The sequence below is a fragment of the Mus pahari genome, chromosome 8 (assembly GCF_900095145.1).
Source record: "Mus pahari chromosome 8, PAHARI_EIJ_v1.1, whole genome shotgun sequence".
Taxonomy (NCBI): Eukaryota; Metazoa; Chordata; class Mammalia; order Rodentia; family Muridae; genus Mus; species Mus pahari.
The window spans coordinates 93,441,180-93,462,845 of NC_034597.1; the positions used below are offsets into that span (position 1 = coordinate 93,441,180).

The window sequence follows — 21,666 nt, forward strand, 5'->3', positions numbered from 1 at the left end:
TCTCGTAACTCGCAAGGGTTGAGGCCTCCGTCCCTTGTTATCCATCGGCCTTCGTGGTGAATAAGTTCAAGCGCCGTCTTATTTCACAAGGATGGAATGGCCGCGGGCTCCCAGGCCTTGTCCTCTGAGAGGATTGTGCTTCTCAGCACGAGTGAACCTGCAAGTGAACCTCCGTGAGAAGACGGCCAGCAGTGTTTGCACTGTGCGACCTGCCCTCGATGTCACAGCACTCTCCAGCACCATCGTCTGTGTGTGCTGCCCCGTGCACACGATGGATAAACACACACTGGTCTGATCTAACCCACTGAGACCTCCAGAGGATCAGTGTCCTTATCCCAAAGTCCATGACTTTTTGGCCAAGGTCTAATGACCTATGGATGCCCCCAAACCAAAGTAACCTCAGTGATTTCCAACCTACAAGGGGGAAAAAAAAAAAAAAAAAAAAAAGGTTTGTTACATTTTAAATTCTGTTCCTTTAGAAAAGTTTCAACTTTTCTCCAAGAAATTACAATGTACCAAAGCAGAGCATTCAAGCCGGTAGTGGGTCTTGTAATTCGCAAGGGTCCTACATACATCATGGGTGGTCCCGCAAAGTTTGACCCTATTATATAATATTATTAGGAGACTACCAAAGACTAGTAGGCAATGGACCACAATGGAATGAAAAATAGTGGAATGGACAAATGGAACGAAAAAAATAGTTCATGAGTCTAAAGACACGGTCGGTGAACCATAAAGAAAGTCTTGATGAGACAGAATTTACAATATGCTGGAGTGGAGTATCCTTTATGCATTAACTAAAAAGATTATAAGCCGGGCGGTGGTGGTGCATGCTTTTAATCCCAGCACTCAGGAGGCAGAGGCAGGAGGATTTCTGAGTTCAAGGCCAGCCTGGTCTACAGAGTGAGTTCCAGGACAGCCAGGGATACACAGAAAAGCCCTGTCTCGAAAAACCGAAAATAAATAAATAAATAAGATTATAAAATGCAAAGTTAGACATTTGCTCTAAAATATGATAGCATGAGTGAGACGTTAATTAGATTCAAGCCAATGAGTAATCAGGATATTGATTAAGATGATTTAGCTAACTGAAATACCGCAGATATGAAAAAGACAAATATTTAGAATTCCTTTTATAGAGGTTGTTAGAGTCCCAGAAGTGACGGAATGCAGAATGGTGGTTGCCAGGAGGCAGAGAATTATGTCTCAGTGATACAGAATTTCAGTTTGGAATGATAGAGTTCTGAAATAGATGATGTTGGTGACTAAACAATTTGACTATACATCTAATGCCATGAAGTTGTACACATACAATTATTAAAATGGTAAACTTTAGGCTACATATAGAATGTCTAAATAATATACTACTGAGAATCATGTGTTTCTGTTTAAATGCACCATACCCAATATTGTTGATGAATCAATATTGAACTCCTGTTCACTGGCACTGTAACACATGTTTGAACAAACCCATATATTCATGTAGTTTTCTCTGTAAAATACATCATGCCTTCTTATATGTTGGGACCATAGAAAGCACTTCACTGTTGCATATGGAGAACGGGGATATTTTAAACAGTAAAATCACCAAGAAAAAAAACAATCTCATAAATGAAGAAAATAAAACGACACAAAATGGTCCACCAAGTGGGTCCTTGTTTCCATCGTGAGAACTTCAGCTGAGAACATACATAGGCAGTATTGGACTTGAATTTTTAGCCGGTCAGCATATGGCCACAGTGAACTGTAAAACCACCACGAGTATTGGGTTTGAGGGTTACAGACAATCTAAAGAGTGAGAAAACTCATGAATATAGAATCCATAAGTAGTAAGGTCTAGCTGTATTCTGAAAGACGACAACCACTGAGTGATAGCTGTCCCTCCCTCCTTCCACTGCACAGAGCTTGTTGTTACCAGTCAGCAGCCAATCAGCAGTCACCTCTGCTCCCAAGCTTTTCTTCCTTAGCCATTGTTATTCAGTCTGTACCATCTCATCACTTCATTTTCCTTAGACCTTTCTTCAAAGATAGAAATTTGACTGCTGCAGTCAACAGTACCACTTGGAGAAGGCTAACAATTGCCAGCACGAACATTTAAGTATTTGGCATGTTTTTAACCTTACATTTTCCAACATATGTTGGTCTTTCTTTTTTTGGTGGGTGGGTGGAGGATGGTTTCAAGACAGGGTTTCTCTGTGTAGCCCTGGCTGTCCTGGAACTCACTCTGTAGACCAGGCTGCTCTGGAACTCAGAAATCTGTCTGTCTCTGCCTCCCAAGTGCTGGGATTAAAGGCGTGGGCCACCAGTGCCCTGCATATGTTGGCTTTTCAAGACCCTGTTTGCAGTTAGTTTGCACAGAGTAACTTTCCTGACTGCTCATATTCCATTCCCTCATTGACAGCCTAGACAATGGCTTTCTTAGTCTTCCAGTTTCTAAAGGTAGAATAGAAGTTCAATTTTGTTTGTTTGTTTTGTTTTCTAATCTTCCTCACCTCCAAATATGCTGGATAAATTCATTCCCTTTTATGACTCTTGACTTAGCATAATATCTGAAACAATGAAAAAAAAATGTTAAAGGCTCTTTGTTCCAATTTCCATAGGAAAGAAGATAAGGAAGAGAAACTGTTGCAGCCGCTGGTGATAATGATACATTTCTACAAACTTGTATCTTTTTGTGCCCTCTAGTCTTGCATTGCGCCTTCTTTCCATTGCACTGTCTTTCCATTGCCCTGCCCTGGGGGAGCATCTCCCTGGAGTGCTTTAACTCTTGCTCTTTCAGTTCTCTCTCTTAGTTGATGAATCTAGTCTTACCATTCTCAGGAGTGGTTTCAGAGCAATCAGCCTCCTTTTTATCTCCAGCTGCTGAATTAGTTTTCCTCCAGCCTGCCCCTCAGAAGCCTATCATTTCCACGGTGTGAGATATTATTACCATACATTATATTCTCATTTATACATAATCGGGTTATGACCTACGTTTCAGTGAGCCTGTTTGTCTATGACTACACCAGTACCGTGTTGATATATTTACTGTTGTGTTAATACCTCTTTTCTAAGCTGCTTTTTCAAATTAAACCTGGCTAAATGAGGACCTTTGACCCTCCAAACATTTAGCCACCAGACTTTATGAAGCACAATAGAAAATGTAGGCCATTACAGCAATGCAGGCTCAAGCATGGCTTCTTTAAGGGCATAATTATTTTAGATGATTGGGAAAAGTGAATAGTTACAAAAATTAGCCATGTGAAACAAAAATACAGACCAGAACATTTCAGGCTTATAGGATAGCTTGCAGAATGTTCCTGATACAAATAAAAGGCAAGATCTTTAAAAAGTGTGGCAAGTGGAAAAGTGTGAGGTTGGGTGGAGGAGGACAATGGCTATGGTCAGTTTTGAGGTTAGAAAGGGCAACTTAAGTTTTCCTTGGACTAAGATATGGTGCGAAACTTATCAAAGGCTTTTCAGTACTTCAGGGTAAATCACGGTCATGAGGAATACCTGTGCCCATTGCTCAGCACTTACATCTGAGAATTTCAAAATAAAACCAGAAAACAGGCAAACTGTTCTTTGGCACAAGAATACCAGATTTTTGTATAATATCAAGGTTACATTAATAAAGAATATATTTTTCTTTTTCTTTTCATTTTAATTTTGATATAATTTAAGTGACACATTTCCCTTCCCTTTCGTCCCTCTATACCTCTTATAACCCAATCCTGCCTTCTTCAAATCCATGGCTGATTATTTTTACTAATTGCCATTGTGTGTGTGTCTGTGTGTGTCAGTGTGTGTGTGCCTGTGTGCTGCCTGGCTTGGGTACTGAGAACCTAACTTGTGAGAGCACTCTTAACCATTGAGCCATCTCTCCAGCACCCCCACTATATGTCTTAAATACTTCAGCCCAGCATGGTGGGTACTTCATGCCTATAACTCCAGCACATGAGAGACCTTGACTGTAAAAGTAGTTCCAAGCTACACAGTGAGCCTGTTTTTAGAAAAAAAAGAAAAAAATCTCTCAAAAAAGACAAAAGGCTTTATTCCCAAATCAAAACCAAACACAAACTTCTACCTTGGGGATGCCATGACAGCAGCCATTTGCAGACTGGCCCACATCCCTGTCTAGGGAGTCTCAGGCACTTTCTTTCTTTTCTCTTTGTCAGTGAGTAACTATGGTGCAGTGTCTCCATGCTCTAAGCCAAAAATAGCCTAAATACGTGAATACATAAATAAATAAGTTCATCTTTTACCCTGCCCTCCCTTCCCCTTTCTTCAATCCTAACTTGAAATGGTGGTGGTGGGGAATAATTAAGCATTCTTTTGAAGTCAGTCCACCTCCATTAACATTAGGACAGAACTGTCTGCTACAGACATAATGATGTAGAACCTAAATCAAGGCTTTTGAAATTCAAGGCCATCATTTTGAAGACCAGAACCTGAAGAAGAGAAAACAACATCAGCGCAGCAGCGACACATTGGCTTAATCCAATCCCCTCATGCGACATCATCCATTCAGTCTGAAGGTTGCAGGGTCTACTATCATAGCTATCAACAATGCATGGCCACTGAGCGCTTGTAATGTGGTGACATAGTATCAACTGTGATAAACATTAATTTTAAAATACATTGAGCTCGCTAAAGTTCTTCAGGTTAACATAGTATGGATTAACAGGAAAGCAACATTAATGTGTGTATGCACAGGCATCCCACAAAACAAACTTACAGTAGAATCAGATGATTAAAGCTTACATAGCATCCTGAATTGCAGAAAGAAATGGAGTTCTGGGGCTACTGATGGTGGTGGCAGCAGAAGTTAATAAGAACAAAGAAAAGAAAATTTGGAGAGTTAGAATAAAAGATGTCTTGTTAGACCTGTGAAAGGTCACTCAGGTCAGAAAAATTCTTCCTCAATAACCTTTGGAAGAATAAGTGGCTATGCATGTGTGGGATCAACCTCTAGTCCAAGTTCCCAACCTGTGAGTAGAGACCCCCTGAGGAGTGTTGAAGGACTCTTTTCCCAGGGACCTATATCAGATCTACTGCATATCTTATATTCACATTATGATTCATAACAGTAGCAAAATTACCATTAAGAAGTAGCAACAAAAACAACTCTATGATTGGGGGCATAACCACATGAGGTTGGGCTTCTGTGACCCAAGTTTTCACCAGCAGGTGAGATTTCCAGTAGGAGGCTCCAGTACTGTTTGTGTTCCCTTTGAAGGAGCCACCTTTAAGTACATAAGGGAAGCTCATAGATGGCTTCTGCCTGCGACTACTGTTCCCAAAGATGTCTCAATTCCAAGTGTCATCTTTAAATTTATTCTCTGGTAATTTCATGCATGGATACAATGAAACATGCTCATGTTTGTCTTAGTCGTTGTTCAGTTGCTGTGAAAAGACACCATGACCGAGACAACTCTTATAAGAGGAAGTGTTTAGTTGAAACTGCTCATAGTTGAAACTGCTTACAGTTTCAGAGGGTTAGTCCATGAACACCATGGCAGGAAGTGAGGGTGACAGGCAAGCCAGCATGGCACCGAGAGCTTCCATATTATTAGCAAATTGCAGGCAGAAAGAGAGAAACTGGGCCTGGTGCAGACGTCTGACCTCGGAGCCCATCCCCACTGACATGCCTGCTCCAACAAGGCCACAATTCTAATCTTTCCCATTGTTAGCTTTACTAACTGGTACCAAGCATTCAAACACAGGAGTCTATGGGAACCAGAGGGAGTGGTACTAATAGGCGGTGTGGCCTTATGGGAGGAAATGTCACGATGGGGGTGGGCTTTGAGGTCTCCTGTGCTCAAGCTGTGTTCAGTGTGGCACATGCTTTCCTGCTGTCTGTGGAACCACCTTGTAGAACTCTCAGCTTCTTCTCCAGCACCTTCTCTCCATGATGATAATGGACTAAACATCTTAAACTGTAAGCCAGCCCCAATTAAATGTTTTTTTTTTTTTAATAAGAGTTGCCATGGTCATGATATCTCTTCACAGCAATAAAACCCTAAGACAGATGCTATCTAATGATATTCTTAGCTTTTGGTTGGGTTGAATCTGGTAGTCTAAGCGAATACAATCTAAAAGGTTTCATCTGATAGCATTGAGGATATTAGAGCAGACACAGAGATAGACAAGGAAAGCCTAGTAAGGGGCTAAGGTAGCCCAAGATCAATCGCAGTTGGGCTCTGGACATGCATATTCCAACCTCTAGACAATCTTTGAATCTTTTTTAACTTTATTCTTCTCTCATACCTTACATTCCAATCACAATTTCTCCTCCTCTCCTCCCCAAACCCCAGCAACAGCCTTCCACCATGCCACTCCTCCCACACTCACTTCCCTCCCCTTAGAAAAAAAGCAGATCTCCCAGGGACATCAACCAAACATCACAGTAACATTAAGCACATACTATCACATCAAGGCTGGGCCAGGCAACTCAGGAGAAGGAAAAGGGACCCACAAGTAGGCAATAGAGTCAGACTTAATCCAGCAACTGATGAGACCAGATACAGAGGGAAGACTTTTCAATGAATCTGTTTTACACATATACTGGAGAATCATGCAATGCTGCCTACATTGGATGCAATCCTGGGCCACAAGTCTCCACGCCAAACCTGTGATAGCAGAACCTTTCATCTCACCTTTATTGTTTACTATGACCCCTGACTTATCTTCAAAATAAAGAAGCATCCCATCTGTTCCTCAATATAACTTTCTTTTCTCTATATAGCCCTGACTGCACTGGAACTCACTCTGTAGACCAGGTTGGCCTCAAAGGACTGTGCCATCACCACGAGCTTGGTTTGACTTTCTTACCTGTGGCTATCACCATGTTGCCCACCCAGCATCAGGAAGTCTGCTCAGCCATGCTTTGATTCCCTTCACAGAAATGACTATAAATTTTTGGCTCCTGTATTACCAGCAGAGTTGATCACAGATTTTCCTGGGAGACCCTGGGAAACCTGGAATTTTGCTCCAGAGTATTCACCACATCTTCATTTCTAGGTCTTGAGCACCTGAAGTCACAAAAGAAGTGAGTACAAGGGACTCTGGGATATGAACTGGAGGACCACCCATTCCAATCTTTGAAGTTCTCATCAGTTAATCATCCTTATGGAAGGTTCAATGTCATGTGCAAGTTCTCTCCAAAAAGTTTCATTTGCAATACTCAGAGTCCTAGGAGCCATTGCTTAACTCTACAAACATTTAATATTCCTCTTTGCTCCTGTCTATGGAATGCCATGTTACAGAATGTCATTATTATTGATGTACTTAGTCAAGGAATCATCAATTTAGGGGTACAGCACATAGGCTGTTTCCTGAAATTTGAAAGTCATAATAAATAATTAAAAAACTAAAAAATCTCTCATATATATTGTATACATGTGGAGAAATTTTCTAATATATATATATGTATATATATATATATTTATATATATATATATATATACTTTTTGTTTTGGTTTGGTTTTTTCAAGACAGGGTTTCTCTGTGTAGCCCTGGCTGTCCTGGAACTCACTTTGTAAACCAGGCCGGCCTCGAACTCAGAAATCCGCCTGCCTCTGCTTCTATTAAAAATATTTAAGAGATACTATTTTGCGGGGAATATCAAATCATTCAATCATAATTAAAGCTTCAACATTTAAAGTGAAATGTCAATGTTTGTATCAGTTGTATAACAGTATAACATGAGATTATGAAAATTCCATAAAATTGTTCTTTTACATTAGCAGAGTGAATTCATGGCATGAATCATGTGCCTGTTTGTACATACACACACACACACACACACACACACACACACATACACACACACATACCACATACACACATACACACAAATGTACATTTGGTTATGCTGCTATAGATCCAGTAGAGGGAGCTCACATATTTTTGTTAAGTTAGTAAAGAACATTTCTTGCTTTAAAAGCTACTGAACTTAGAATAACATTATTATTGATACAATAAAAATATAGTAGTAAACAAAAAATCATACTGTTGATTATAATGAAAATTGTTGAAGTGCAAAAAGTATGTTAATATTACTTATTTTCATTTAGAAGTTATTTTAAAATTACATGCTTTCTATTTATTTTCCATATATACATACACACATATTTACATACATAATATATATGTGTATATGTATATACATATATTTTTTCATATGCTGAGACTACTAGATTTACAGAGTGGCTAAAAAGAAATTTCTAGCTATAAGCATAAAACATGCTAGATAATATGTGTTAAATAAGTCAACTTAAATTTGAATCTTACACATAAAATTAATCACATTCATTTAAATATTTCTTGCTGACTTCACAACTTTGCCCTTTCCAAGATAAATATAGTGCTTATAGCTCTAAGTATAGCATTAGTCTCTTTATATTAGTTTCTCTCACTGAGCAGTATACATTTAAGAGTCAAGAGTATCGATGAAGTTCTTTGTAAATGTAGCTTTTATTCTCCTGTGGTAACTGTTGTCTGGGAGGCTTACAGTCTCTGTTTTCTATCCTAGGCCTAGTCCTGGATGTTCTGGCTTCCACACAATCTTATTTAGGTCTAGTGAGTTTTCAGTCTCTGAGACTTACTGCTGAATAAACTCATGTGTTCTAGCTCTTTCTGAACTCTGGCTGGCTGGTTCAAATCAGCTGCTCTGTCCTAAACTCCTCTCCAAGCTGAATGACTCAACCTGGCTTCTCTCATCTTCTCTGAATTGTTAGGGTTGGCCTCAAACCAACTTTAGCAATCTTATCTAATCTTCTGGCTCTTTCTCATTCTCTTGTTCATTCTGTCTTTGCCTGTGTCTTCATTTTTCTCTCTTCGATATGTTTCAGTAAAACTCTCCCAGTAAAACTGCCTCCCTCTCCTTCTGTGCTGCTCCACTTTCCCTCTCTTTGCATAGTTCTTTTTGTTTCTACTTAGTTGATTTCAGCCCTGTGTTTGATTATTTCCTGCTGTCTAATCCTCTTGGGTGTATTTGCTTCTTTCTAGAGCTTTCAGGTGTGCTGTTAAGCTGGTAGTGTATGCTCTCTCCAGTTTCTCTTTGGAGGCACTCAGAGCTATGAGTTTTCTTCTTAGCACTGCTTTCATTGTGTCCCATAAATTTGGGTATATTGTGCCTTCATATTCATTAAATTCTAAAAAGTCTTTAATTTCTTTTTTTTTTTTATTTCTTCCTTAACCAAGCTATCATTGAGTAGGGTGTTGTTCAGCTTCCATGTGTATGTTTTTGTTGCCTTTGTTGCTATTGAAGACCAGCCTTAGTCCGTGATGATCTGATAGGATGCATGGGATTATTTCAATCTTCTTGTATCTGCTGAAGCCTCTTTTGTGACCAATTATATGGTCAATTTTGGAGAAGACACCATGAGGTATTGAGAAGAAGGTATATTCCTTTGTTTTAGGATGAAATGTTCTATAGATATCTGTTAAATCCATTTGTTTCATAACTTCTGTTAGTTTCACTGTGTCTCTGTTTAGTTTGTGTTTCCATGATCTGTCCATTGATGAGAGTGGAGTGTTGAAGTCTCCTAGTATTATTGTGTGGGGTGTGATGTGTGCTTTGAGCTTTAGTAAAGTTTCTTCTATGAATGTGGGTGCCCTTGCATTTGGAGCATAGATGTTCAAAATTGAGAGTTCTTGGTAGATTTTTCCTTCAATGAGTATGAAGTGTCCTTCCTTACCTTTTTGATAACTTTTGGTTGAAAGCCGATTTTATTCAATATTAGAATGGCTACTCCATCTTGTTTCTTGGAACCACTTGCTTTGAAAATTGTTTTCTAGCCTTTTACTCTGAGATAGTGTCTGTCTTTGTCGCTGAGGTGAGTTTCCTGTATGCAGCAAAATGCTGTGTCCTATTTACATATCCAGTCTGTTAGTCTATGTCTTTTTGGGGAGAATTGAGCCCATTGATTTTAAGAGATATTAAGGAATAGTGATTGTTGCTTCCTGTTATTTTTGTTATTAGAGGTGGAATTATGTTTGTGTGGCTGTCTTCTTTTGGGTTTGTTGAAGTAAGATTACTTTCTTGCTTTTTCTAGGGTGTAGTTTCCCTCCTTGTGTTGGTGTTTTCCATTTATTATCCTTTGTAGGGCTGGATTTATGCAAAGATATTGTGTAAATTTGGCTTTGTCATGGAATAGCTTGGTTTCTCCATTTATGGTAATTGAGAGTTTTGCTGGGTATACTAGCCTGTGTTGGCATTTGTGTTCTCTTAGGGTCTGTATAACATCTGCCCAGGATTTTCTAGCTTTGATAGTCTCTGGTGAGAAGTCTGGTGTAATTCTGATAGGTCTGCCTTTATATGTCACTTGATCTTTTTCCCTTATTGCTTTTAATATTCTGTCTTTATTTAGTGCATTTGGTGTTTTGACTATTATGTGACAGGAGGAATGTCTTCTCTGGTCTAGTCTATTTGGAGTTCTGTAGTCTTCTTGTATGTTCATGGGCATCTCTTTCTTTAGGTTAGGGAAGTTTTCTTCTATAATTTTATTGACAATATTTACTGGCCCTTTAAGTTGGGAATCTTTCCTCTCTTCTATACCTATTATTCTTAGGTTTGGTCTTCTCATTGTGTCCTGGATTTCCTGGATGTTTTGGGTTAGGAGCTTTTTGCATTTTTCATTTTCTTTGATTGTTGTGTCAATGTTTTCTATGGTATCTTCTGCATCTGAGATTCTCTCTTCCATCTCTTGTATTCTGTTGGTGATGCTTGCATCTATGACTCCTGATCTCTTCCCTAGGGTTTCTACTTCCAGTGTTGTCTCCCTTTGTGATTTCTTTATTGTTTCTACTTCCATTTTTAGATCCTGGATGGTTTTGTTCAGTCCTTCACCTGTTTGGTTGTGTTTTCCTGTAATTCCTTAAGGGATTTGTGTGTTACCTCTTTAAGAGCTTCTAGCTGCTTACCTGTGTTCTCCTGTATTTTTATTTTTATTTTTATTTTTATTTTTATTTTTATTTAAGATTTATTTATATATGTACACTGTAGCTGTCTTCAGACACTCCAGAAGGGGGAGTCAGATCTTGTTACGGGTGGTTGTGAGCCACCATGTGGTTGCTGGGATTTGAACTCAGGACCTTTGGAAGAGCAGTCGGGTGGTCTTACCCGCTGAGCCATCTCACCAGCCCCCCTGTATTTTTTTTTTAAGGGCGTTATTTATGTCCTTCTTCAAGTCCTCTATCATCATCATGAGATGCAATTTTAAATCAAAGGTGTGCTTTTCTGGTGTGTTTGGGTATCCAGTGTTCACTGTAATGGGAGAACTGGGTTCTGATGATGCCAAGTAGCCTTGGTTTCTGTTGCTTATGTCCTTGCCCTTGACTCTCACCATCTGGTTATCTCTGGTGTTAGCGCTGGTCTTGCTTTCTCTGACTGTGACTTGTCCCTCCTGCTAGCCTGTGTGTCAGTACTCCTGGGAGACCAGTTCTCTCTGGGAGGAATTTGGGTATGGAGAGCTATGGCTCAGGGTCACTTCCAAGGTGCAAACAGAAACTGGAAGGATCTTGTTTGTCCCTGGCTGTTCTTTGGTTCCTGTGTTCTGATGGCTCTGGGCTAGTCGCTCTTGGGCCAGGAATTTAAGCCGAAGTGGTGGTCTTACTTGAGCTCACAGGTGTGTCTGCACTCCTAGGAGACCAGCTCTCTCCAGGCGGTATTTGGGTTTGGAGCACTGTGGCACAGGATCAGCTCTGGGCACAGACAGAAACTTTTCATTCTTTCTCTCACCTCTACTGTCCTACTTTCTATGAACTCTGCTGTTCTCTGTCTCTCCCTTAAATAGTTTCCCTTCCTTCCCTTCTTGTGAGAATTGGGCATATCCTATTCTGTCAAATCTTTCTCTGATTTGTCACTTTTTCTGCTACTCAATTAGACATCACTTTCATGGGTGCTTACTTCCACAAACTAATTTTACCTTCATTGTTTGGGATTCAAGGTGAGTACTAAGGTCTGTATTCCAGCCAGAAGAATTAAAGGTGTATGCTAAGGGCTAAGCCACACCTGAACTGGAAACAGGTTCACATAACCTGTAACAGTTGTTGCCTGTCATTGAGCTGTGTCTTATGCCCACCATCAACAAAAACAAAACAGAACAAGAAAACAAAACATGGCAACATCAAACCCCCTGTGTCTTTTCAAGAACCCATAGCTCATTCCTTTATAACTTACTCCTCATCTCTTACTGTTACTTTCCTTCAAGAGTTGACTGCTGTATTAATTACTTCTCTCTAGCAATGATCAAACACCATGGCTAAGACAACTCATAGAAGAATAGGTTCATTTCGGTTCACTGGTCCAGACGGTTAGAATCTGTAATGGCAGAACAGAGGACGCAGGTAAGCATAGAGGCTGGGGCAGAATTCTGAAACACACATCTTACATGGCAAACACCACGAAGAACAAGAGACAGACAGAGAGAAACAAACAGACAGACCTAGAGAAGAGGTTGGGAGATGGAAGAGGAAGTGAGGAGGAAGAGAGAGAGAGAGAGAGAGAGAGAGAGAGAGAGAGAGAGAGAGAGAGAGAGAGAGAGATGCCAGGTTTTTAAAACCTCACCATCCACCCCCAGAGTCAAATTTCCTCAGACAAAATCATACCTCCTAGCTTTTCCCAAATACTACCTCCAAGTGGGGACCAAGTGTTCAAATACAGGAGACTACAGGGTCCATTCTCATTCCCACCATTACAACTTCTATGCAGATTTTGATTACTCTCTAGTTAATTCAGGTAGCTATTGTTGCTCTTTTAATCCTGAGTGTATCAATGATGCCAGTGCAGATATCTGTATTGAATGAACCAAAATAGGATGCATAAAGTTCCAAGCAGTAGATTGATAATGGCCTAAAATGAAGCATCATAGTAACAATAATATGAAGGCAAAAAGCTGACAGTACCTGTACACTCACGTTGGCAAAGCCTTGTGAGTCTCAAGTGCTGCGGTTGACACAGCCTGTGTAGGGAAGGTGAGAGAGGAGTTGAGGTAGTAGAAGCCCACAGTGTTGGTTACTCTTCACACAGAGTTCAGAAATGAGGCACAAATGAAGAGGGCTTGCGTGATTTTGATTTTTTGTCATGCATGTTACCATCTAAGCAAGCCTATCCTTGCCCCCTTTGCTCTCTGAAATACATCCACACAACATAAATCCAGAGATCTTCATTGCCTGTTGTTGTAATAAACCATCCAAGCAGAAGCATCGTGCAGGACAGAGGGTTTATTTGGCTTACAGCTCCACAGTTCGTCATGGTGATGACGTCACAGCTGCAGGAGCTGGAGAGAAATGGTAACATTGCAGCCATCATTGAGAAAAGAGTTCATCTCTTAATGCATGTTTACTAGTGCTTGGCTTGCTTCCTCTACCTTTTCAAAAACATTATTTATTTTTCCATCATTTCCTATACATATATCATGTATTTCAATTATACACATGCACCACTACCTTCATCCAAGTTTCCCTAGTGACTCACGCTCCATCTTTCACCCAATTTAGTGTTCTCCTTTTTTGTTGCTATTAACAACCCTGATTCCGGTTAGTGCTGCCCGCTTGCACATGGGTTGGTGCCATCTACTGGAGCATGTGATCCTCATTCCTTCCTTCATCCATCACCTGACTGTAGCTCCTCCTGATAAGTATGAGGTCTCGGGGTGCATTCCATGCTGAGATTTGGGCTGGCTTGATACTGTGCAGCTAACTATAGATGCCATAAGTCACTGTGTGCAACAGCCACGACAAGTCCAGAAGTCACTTAAGCACATAGAGTTACTTAGACTTGACATTTTGACGAATGAGGATATCTGAACAAACCATTACTTACTGGAAAAAGGAGCTACTCTGACCAAAGTTGACAGCAACACAGATCAATTGATATAAGCACAAATGTTTAGAAGTCATCAGACATTAGTCCTCGGTCCTTACCTATGGTGGGCAATCAAACACAATGTCAATAAGCCTATTATTGTGCTGACTAGTTTACATCAAATGGACCCAGGCTAGGGTGATTTGAAAAGAGGGAACTTCACCTGAGCCAAAATGCCTGGACTAGATTGGCCTATGGGCAAACCTGTGGTACATTTTCTTCATTAACTGATTGAAATGGAAGGATAGGTGAGTAAGTGGTCCTGGGTTCTATAAGAATCAGGATGAGCAAGCCATGCAGAACAAACCAGTAAGCAACACTCCTTTGCTGCCTTTTTGCCTCCTAAGGATCCTGCTGCCAGGTGTTGCCTTGACGCCCTGCACTGACTTCCTTCATCAATATAGCAAGATGGCGGGACCTGAGAGTGTCAAGCTGAGACAACCCCTTTCATCTCCAAGGTGCTGGTTTTGTTTGTTGTATTCTGATTGTGTTTTATCAAAGCAATAGTAAGATAACTAAGACAACTGTGGGGTTTGTGTGTGTGTGTTTGGTTTGGTTTTTTGTGCTTCTGACATTACTAACCAATAACTTGTAAGGAAGTATCTGGTACTTGACAGTAAGATTTTCAGTTATTAACCTTTGGAAGCAGTGTTGTCTGCCTACTCAAGTACTTTTGGTCAAATACCTTAGAGGGGTGTGTGTGTGTGTGTGTGTGTGTGTATGTGTGTGTGTGTTGAGACAGGGTCTCACTATGTACATAACTCTGCCTGGAATTCACTATGGAGACTGCCTTGAAGTCCTAGAGATCTGCCTGCCTCTGCTTCCAGAATGCTAGGATTAAAAGTGAGCACTGCCATGTCCAGCCAATAGCACATTTCTTTTTTATTATAATTTCAAATTTTTATATTACAATATGATTACAAAATTTTCCTGTTCCCTTTTCTCTCTCTGACCCTTCTAGTGAATTCATTTGCTTTCATTCAAATTCATGGTTATTTTTCTTTTTTAAAAAATCATTGTTATGTGTACACGCACATTTTGCAGATGTGTGTCTTTGTGTTCCTAAATATAGAAATATAACCTGCTCAGTTTGCATGCTACCTGTCTCTTGATTTATATTTCAGGGCTGAGCCTTTGGTATCAGTACATGGGTTTCGGTTTCTGTCACTAGGATTATAGCCATCATGTGTTAAACAAACATTCAAGCAAAAGCAAACAGGGAGGCGGAAAACAGATGAACTCACATAAGCTCTCCATTAATACAAACATTTTGCTGGTTGTGAAGGCATACACTTTTAATTCCAGCACTTGGAGGGCAGAGGCAGGTGGATCCCTGTGAGTTTGAGGTCAGTTTGGTCTACATAGTGAGTTCCTGGACAGTAAAGGCTACATAGAGAGAATCTATTTCAAAAGGTAAATAAATTAATAAAACAAACATCTGAGAAAACTCATCTTACCACCTTTGCTTATACACCCTTGGTTAGTTGTGTGGACATGCCCACACATACAGAAAGATGAGAAGTGCATAGTTTCAGCTGGGAACATTGGCCCTTGAATAAATAAAAATATGTTAAATAGAATAAAGATTAAAAAATAGACCTAAAATAAGCAGCCAGCTGTCTATTAGACACACCAAACGACTTATAGCCTTCTCAGCCAATTTAAGAAGAAAATAAATGATGTGTGTGTGAGAGGAGAAAAGATGAAAGAGGAAGAAAGGTAAATCTATGACCCACACACTTAAGTGTCAGTATGTCTTCCCAGGCACACTCACTTGTGGTAATTAAACAGTTATTTGGAAACTGCCTTTTCTCTCTGTCCTTCCATTTATTTGGGATGAAAATACACTTTAAAATGTTCTTTCCTCTAAGTAGCAAGATAATTGTAGGAAACCAACCTTCCTTTCTCCAGTGTTAGCAATCCCAGTGGAAAGAGCTCCTGTTCCTTAGAAATGTTCCTGTGAGACATGAGAGGCACTGGTGGGCGTTGGTATTAGACTCCCATCCCTGAACTGATCATTGTAGACTTGTCCATGTCTTATTTACACCATAGACTCCATCCTCTGAAGGCAGCTGCATCCAAGTCCTGTGAGTTAAGCTGAGGGTGGCAGTTCCCAGAAGGAAGGTTGCTCTATGGTGCCAGAGAATAACAGATGCCAGGCAGACAAAGATAGACAAAGATAGAGGGGGGTAAAACCTTAAATGGGGAAAAAAAGGTATTTCCAGCCTAGAAATGTAAAGGGAAATTACTGAAGATTCATTGAACCCCTTTCATAATATCTCATTTTCTTTAGTAATATTTGTTGGCGCTGTGTCCACAGAGAGGAAGCACACAGCAGCCCAATTCTGGACCTGTTTTGAGCTTCATGAAGAGCACGTGCAGTTCTAAATCTGCAGGCAAAATACCAAGAGGGGGCTTTGGCAGGAGAGTGCTATTTATAAGGATGCTTATTTGAGGAAACTTCTTTAGAACCTAAATCACAGAGAGTCAAAGACACACACACACACACATTTACCCTTTGAATGCTGCAACACAAACCCTGTGGAATCAATCAGGAAGAGAATAGGACACAGCTAATGAGTCCCCTGCCCTGCCCAAGGTCATGAACTGAATGAGTGGCCAACCAAAGCTGCTGGCTCCTAAAACCCATGACTCATCCTTGTTTTCATAGCTTATTTTAGCTTATTGCAAGGACTGGTCTATTTTGTTGTATTTTTGTAAGTGATTGGCAGAAAGTGAATATCGCCATATGTTTAAAAATGAGCATCATCTGCCCTAGGGAAATAGCGCACTAGGGAGAAGAAGGACACAAATTCTGAGATGGAAAAGTGGGACAGGGAGAAAACTAAAGCTATATAGAAAATTTACCAGTAGCTTAAAAACTAATGGTGGAGTAGAAGTTTGCGTGTGAGAGTTTGAGTGTTTGGTATGGCAGTGAGGACATTTAAGACTAGGCATTGCTTCTCACATTTAACACAATTCTGCGTTTATGAAACGCAGGAGAAAGAATTTAGAATAGCTTCTCTTAGATTCCCAGTGGTAACTTTTGTTGCATTTGTAGTCTTCTTTCTTTTTCTCTCATTTGTTCATTTTCTTCTCTCTCTCTCTCTCTCTCTCTCTCTCTCTCTCTCTCTCTCTCTCTCTCTCTGTGTGTGTATCTAAGAACCATTTAAGAGTAAATTGTAGCTATGATGATTTTTTTTTTACTGCTACCTGGCTCAGAGTACATTTGCTAAAACCAAGGATAGCTTCTTATGTAACTACATCACTATTATAAAAGCGTTGTGATCAATGCTGATACAGAACTACCACATATGAACAGTCTTTCTGCAGATTTCACTGATGGTTCTGACAGTGGCAAGTAAAGCCAAAGAAAGTCAAGATCATGTATGTTCATCTTTCAAATCAACCTGCTTTCTTATATTGAGGAGAGCCAAGGACTTTATTATAGTCCATAAAGCTGACATTGAAGAGTATGGGACAATTATTTTAAAGGTGTGACCCTCAAATGTAGGTTTTCCTGCTTGTTTCTGATCGGATTCCAGTTACGGAACTATGGACACAGCTTTGGGTATACCACAGGAGTGAGTTTGTGTTCTCTGTGCACTTTATATCCCTAACAGTTAAAAACAGTGATACCCATGAGGAGTAAAATGTGACTTCTGGTGATAGTTGGTTGCACTTGATGCAATATTAAAAATTACTGAATTTTATATGAGAAATAGCAAATTTTATGTCATATGAGGTAGGAGACTTGTTAGAGGTAATTGATTGGTCTCAGATCCTTGGACAAGGGACTGAAGTGCATATTTTATATATCAAAGCAGACCTGGGCTCCAGGTTCTCCCAGATTCCTCAGTCCCTACTAAGCATACCCTGCCCTCAACCCTGACCTTTCCACCCCAGAGTATAGACTGCCCTTCCCCAGAGACTCTCCCCTATATAATCCAGACATTTTGGTCTCTCTTCTCTCCTTCTCCATCTCTTCTTTCTTTGAACAACCATCTCTATTTCTCTCCCTGCTCCCCCCGTCCCCGTGATAACTGCCCTGGCTTCTGTACCTCCTCTCAGAGTCCATCCCTCCATCCCCATCCCCTTCTCCTCTGAGAGGGTGAGGAACTCCCTGGGTGTCCATCCCCACCTGGCACATTAAGTCTCTGCAGGGTTAGGCACATCCTCTTCCACTTAGTCAAACAAACCAGCAGGACAAGGGTGGGGCGGAGGGCAGGACAGGGGCTGGGGGGGGGGGGGGGGATGTGTGGCTCAGTCCAGCCCATGTATGCTCTTTTGGTTGGTGGATCAGTATCTGAGGGCTCCTAAGACTTTGTTGGCCTTCAATACTTCCCCCAACTCTTCCATAAGAGTCCCTCTATCCAGTGTTTGGCTGAGGGTTCCTGCATCTGTCTCAGTCAGTTGCTGGGTAGAGCCTCTCAGGGCACAGTTATGAGAGGCTTCTGTGTGCAAGCATAACAGAGTATTATTATTGTCATGGACCGGTGCTTGTCCATGGGATGGGTCTTAAGTTCAGCCAGTTATTGGTTGACCATTCCTTCAGTCTCTATCTTTGTCCCTGTATTACTTTTAGACAGGACAAATTTAGGGTGGAAAGTTTTGTGGGTGGGTAGGTATCCTTATCTTTCCACTGGAGGTTCTGCCTGGCTACAGGAGGTAGCCTCTTCTGGTTTCATGTCTCCACTGTTAGATATCTCAGCTAAGGTCACCCAAATTGACTCCTGCAGCCTCCCCATCCCAGATCTCTGGGGCTTCCTAGAGACTTCCACCATCCTGCCACCCAGATTTCCATTCATTCTCCTGGCCCTCTGGCCCTCGCTCCTGTCTCTCCCCACACCTGATCCTGACCTCTCCATGCCCCTCCCCCATTCCCACTCACACCCAGTTCCCTCCCTCCATCTGCCTCCTATGACTATTTTATTCTCCCTTCTAAGATTTAAACATCCTTGCTTAGGCCTTTCTTCTTGTTTAACTTCTTTGGGTCTGTGGGGTCTATCATGGGTATCATGTACTTTTATGGCTAATATCCACTTATCAGTGAGTACATACCATGGATATCTTTTTGGGTCTGGGTTACCTAACTCAGGATGATATTTTCTAGTTCCATCATTTCCCTGCAAAATTCATGATGTCCTTGTTTTTAATAGCTGAATAGCATTCCATTGTGAACCACAATTTCTGTATTAATTCTTCAGTTGAGGGACGTGTGATGTTTTCTTTTAGTTTATATAGTGGATTACATTGATAGATTTTCCTATATTAAAACATTCCTGCATCCCTGAAGCCCACTTAATCATGGTGAATGCTGGTTTTGATGTGTTCTTTGATTCAGTCTGTGAGAATTTTATTGAGTATTTTTGCATCCATGTTCATAAACGAAGTTGGTTTGAAGTTCTCTTTCTTTCTTGGGTCTTTGTGTGGTTTAGGTATACAGGTGACTGCGGTCTCACAGAATGAATTAGGTAGTGTTCTTTCTGTTTCTGTTTTGTTGATTAGCTTGTGGAGTGCTGGTATTAGGCCTTCTTTGAAAATCTGATAGAATCAATGCACTAAAACAATCCAACCCAGGCTTTTTTGGTTGGGAGACTTTAATGACTGTTTCTATTTCCTTAGGGGGTTACAGGACTGCTTAGATAGTTTGCCTTATCTTGATTTAACTTTGGTAAGTTGTCTCTGTCTAGAAAATCATCCATTTTGTTTAGATTTTCCAATTTTGTGGAATACAGTCTTTTGTAGTAGGATCTGATTTTTTTTTTTTTTAATTTCCTCAGTGTGTTGTTATTTCTCCCTTTTCATTTCTGGTTTTGCAAATCTTTGGATCCTGTCTTTGTTCTTTTTAGTTAGTTTGGCTCAGGATTTGTCTATCTTGTTGATTTTCCGTAAAGGACCAGCTCTTGGTTTTGTTGATTCTTTGTGTCCTCTTTATTTCTAATTGATTGATTTTAGCCCTGAGTTTGATTATTTCCTGTCATCTACTCCTTGGGTGTGTTTCCTTCTTTTTGTTCTAGAGCTTTCAGCTGTGCCATTATGTTGCCAGTATGAGATCTCTCCAATTTCTTCATGAAGGCACTTAATGCCTTAATGAACTTTCCTCTTAGCACTGCTTTCATTGTGTCCCATAAGTTTGGATAGGGTATACCTTCATTTTCACTGAATTCTAGAAAGTCTTTGATTTCGTTTTCTTTTTTGAAGATTTATTTATTTTTTGGATATGAGTACACTGTAGCTGTCTTTGGAGACGCCAGAAAAGGGAATCAGATACCACTGCAGATGGTTGAGAACCACCATGTGGTTGCTGAGAATTGAATTCAGGATCTTTGGAAGAGTAATCCGTGCTCCTAACTGCTGAGCCATCTCGCCAGCCCTAATCTCTCTCTTTATTTTTCTCCCGACCATGATCATTGAGTAGAGAGTTGTTCGGTTTCCATGAGTGTGCTGGCTTTTGGTTGTTTCAGTTTTGGAAGTCCAGCCTTACTCCATGGTGATCTGATAACACCCACAGGGTTACTTCAATCTGTTTGTATCTGTTGAGGCCTGCTTTGTGCCTGATTGTATGGTCAATTTTGAGGTTTCATGTGGTGCTGAGAGAAAGTATATGTAAAAGGTGAAAGGTTCTGGAGGTATCTGTTATATTGACTTAGTTAATAAGGCGTTAGTTTCATTGTTCCTCTATTTATCTTCCGTTTTGATGACCTGTCCAGTGGTAAAAGTGGTCTTACCACTTTTACACACCATTATTGTTTTGGGTTCAGTGTCTGACTTGAGCTTTAGAAATGTTTCTTTCATGAATGTAGGTGCCCTTACTTGAGGCATAGATGTTCAGAATTATGACTTCCTCTTGGTGGGTTTTTCCTTTGAGTTTGAGGTGTCCTTTCTCATCTCTTTTGGTTTAAAGTCTATTTTACTAGATATTAGAATGGGTCTGTTTACTTGGAAAACCTTTTTCCAGCCCTTTACTCTGAGCCCTGTTGCTGAGGTGTGTTTATTTTATGTAGCAGAATGATGGAGCTTGTTTATGTATCCAGTCTGTTAGCCTATGTCATTTTATTGGGGAATTGAGAAATATTAATAACCAATGATTGTTAGTTCCTGTTATTTTGGTGTTGATGGTGGTAATATATATATATATATATATATATATATATATATATATATATATGATTCTCTTCTTTTGGTTTGCTGTGAGATGATTAATTTCTTATATTTTCTTGGATGTAGTTATTCTCCTTGTGTTCAAATTTTCCTTCTAGTATCCTCTGCAGGAATGGATTAGTAGAAAGATATTGTTTAAATGTGGCTTTGTCATGGAATATCTTGGCTTCTCCATCTATGGTGATTGAAAATTTTGCTGGGTATAGCTTCCTGGGCTGGCATCTGTGGTCTCTTAGGGTATGCAAGACATCTGTCTAACATCTTCTGGCTTTTAGAATCTCTTTGAGACATCAGGGATAATTCTGTTTTTTTTTTTCATTTTTTTATTATTATTGTTATTTTCTTTATTTACATTTCAAATGCTATCTCGAAAGTTCCCTATACCCCCCACCCCACCCACTCCCACTACATGACCCTGGCCTTCCCCTGTGCTGGGTCATATAAAGTTTGCAAGACCAAGGGGCCTCTCTTCCCAATGATGGCCGAGCTCTGGGTTTACTGGTTAGTTCATATTGTTGTTCCACCTACAGGGTTGCATCCCCCTTCAGCTCCTTGGGTACTTTCTCTAGCTCCTCCATTGAGGGCCCTGTGTTCCATCCAATAGCTGACTGTGAGCATACACTTCTGTGTTTGCCAGGCACTGGCATAGC

General features: G+C 40.3%; 1 pseudogene; it reads right to left on the reverse strand.

The window, feature by feature from the left end:
- Window positions 1-6,554: 6,554 nt before the first annotated feature.
- LOC110325149 lies at window positions 6,555-13,294 on the reverse strand (annotated as a pseudogene).
- Between the last annotated feature and the right edge of the window lie 8,372 nt (window positions 13,295-21,666).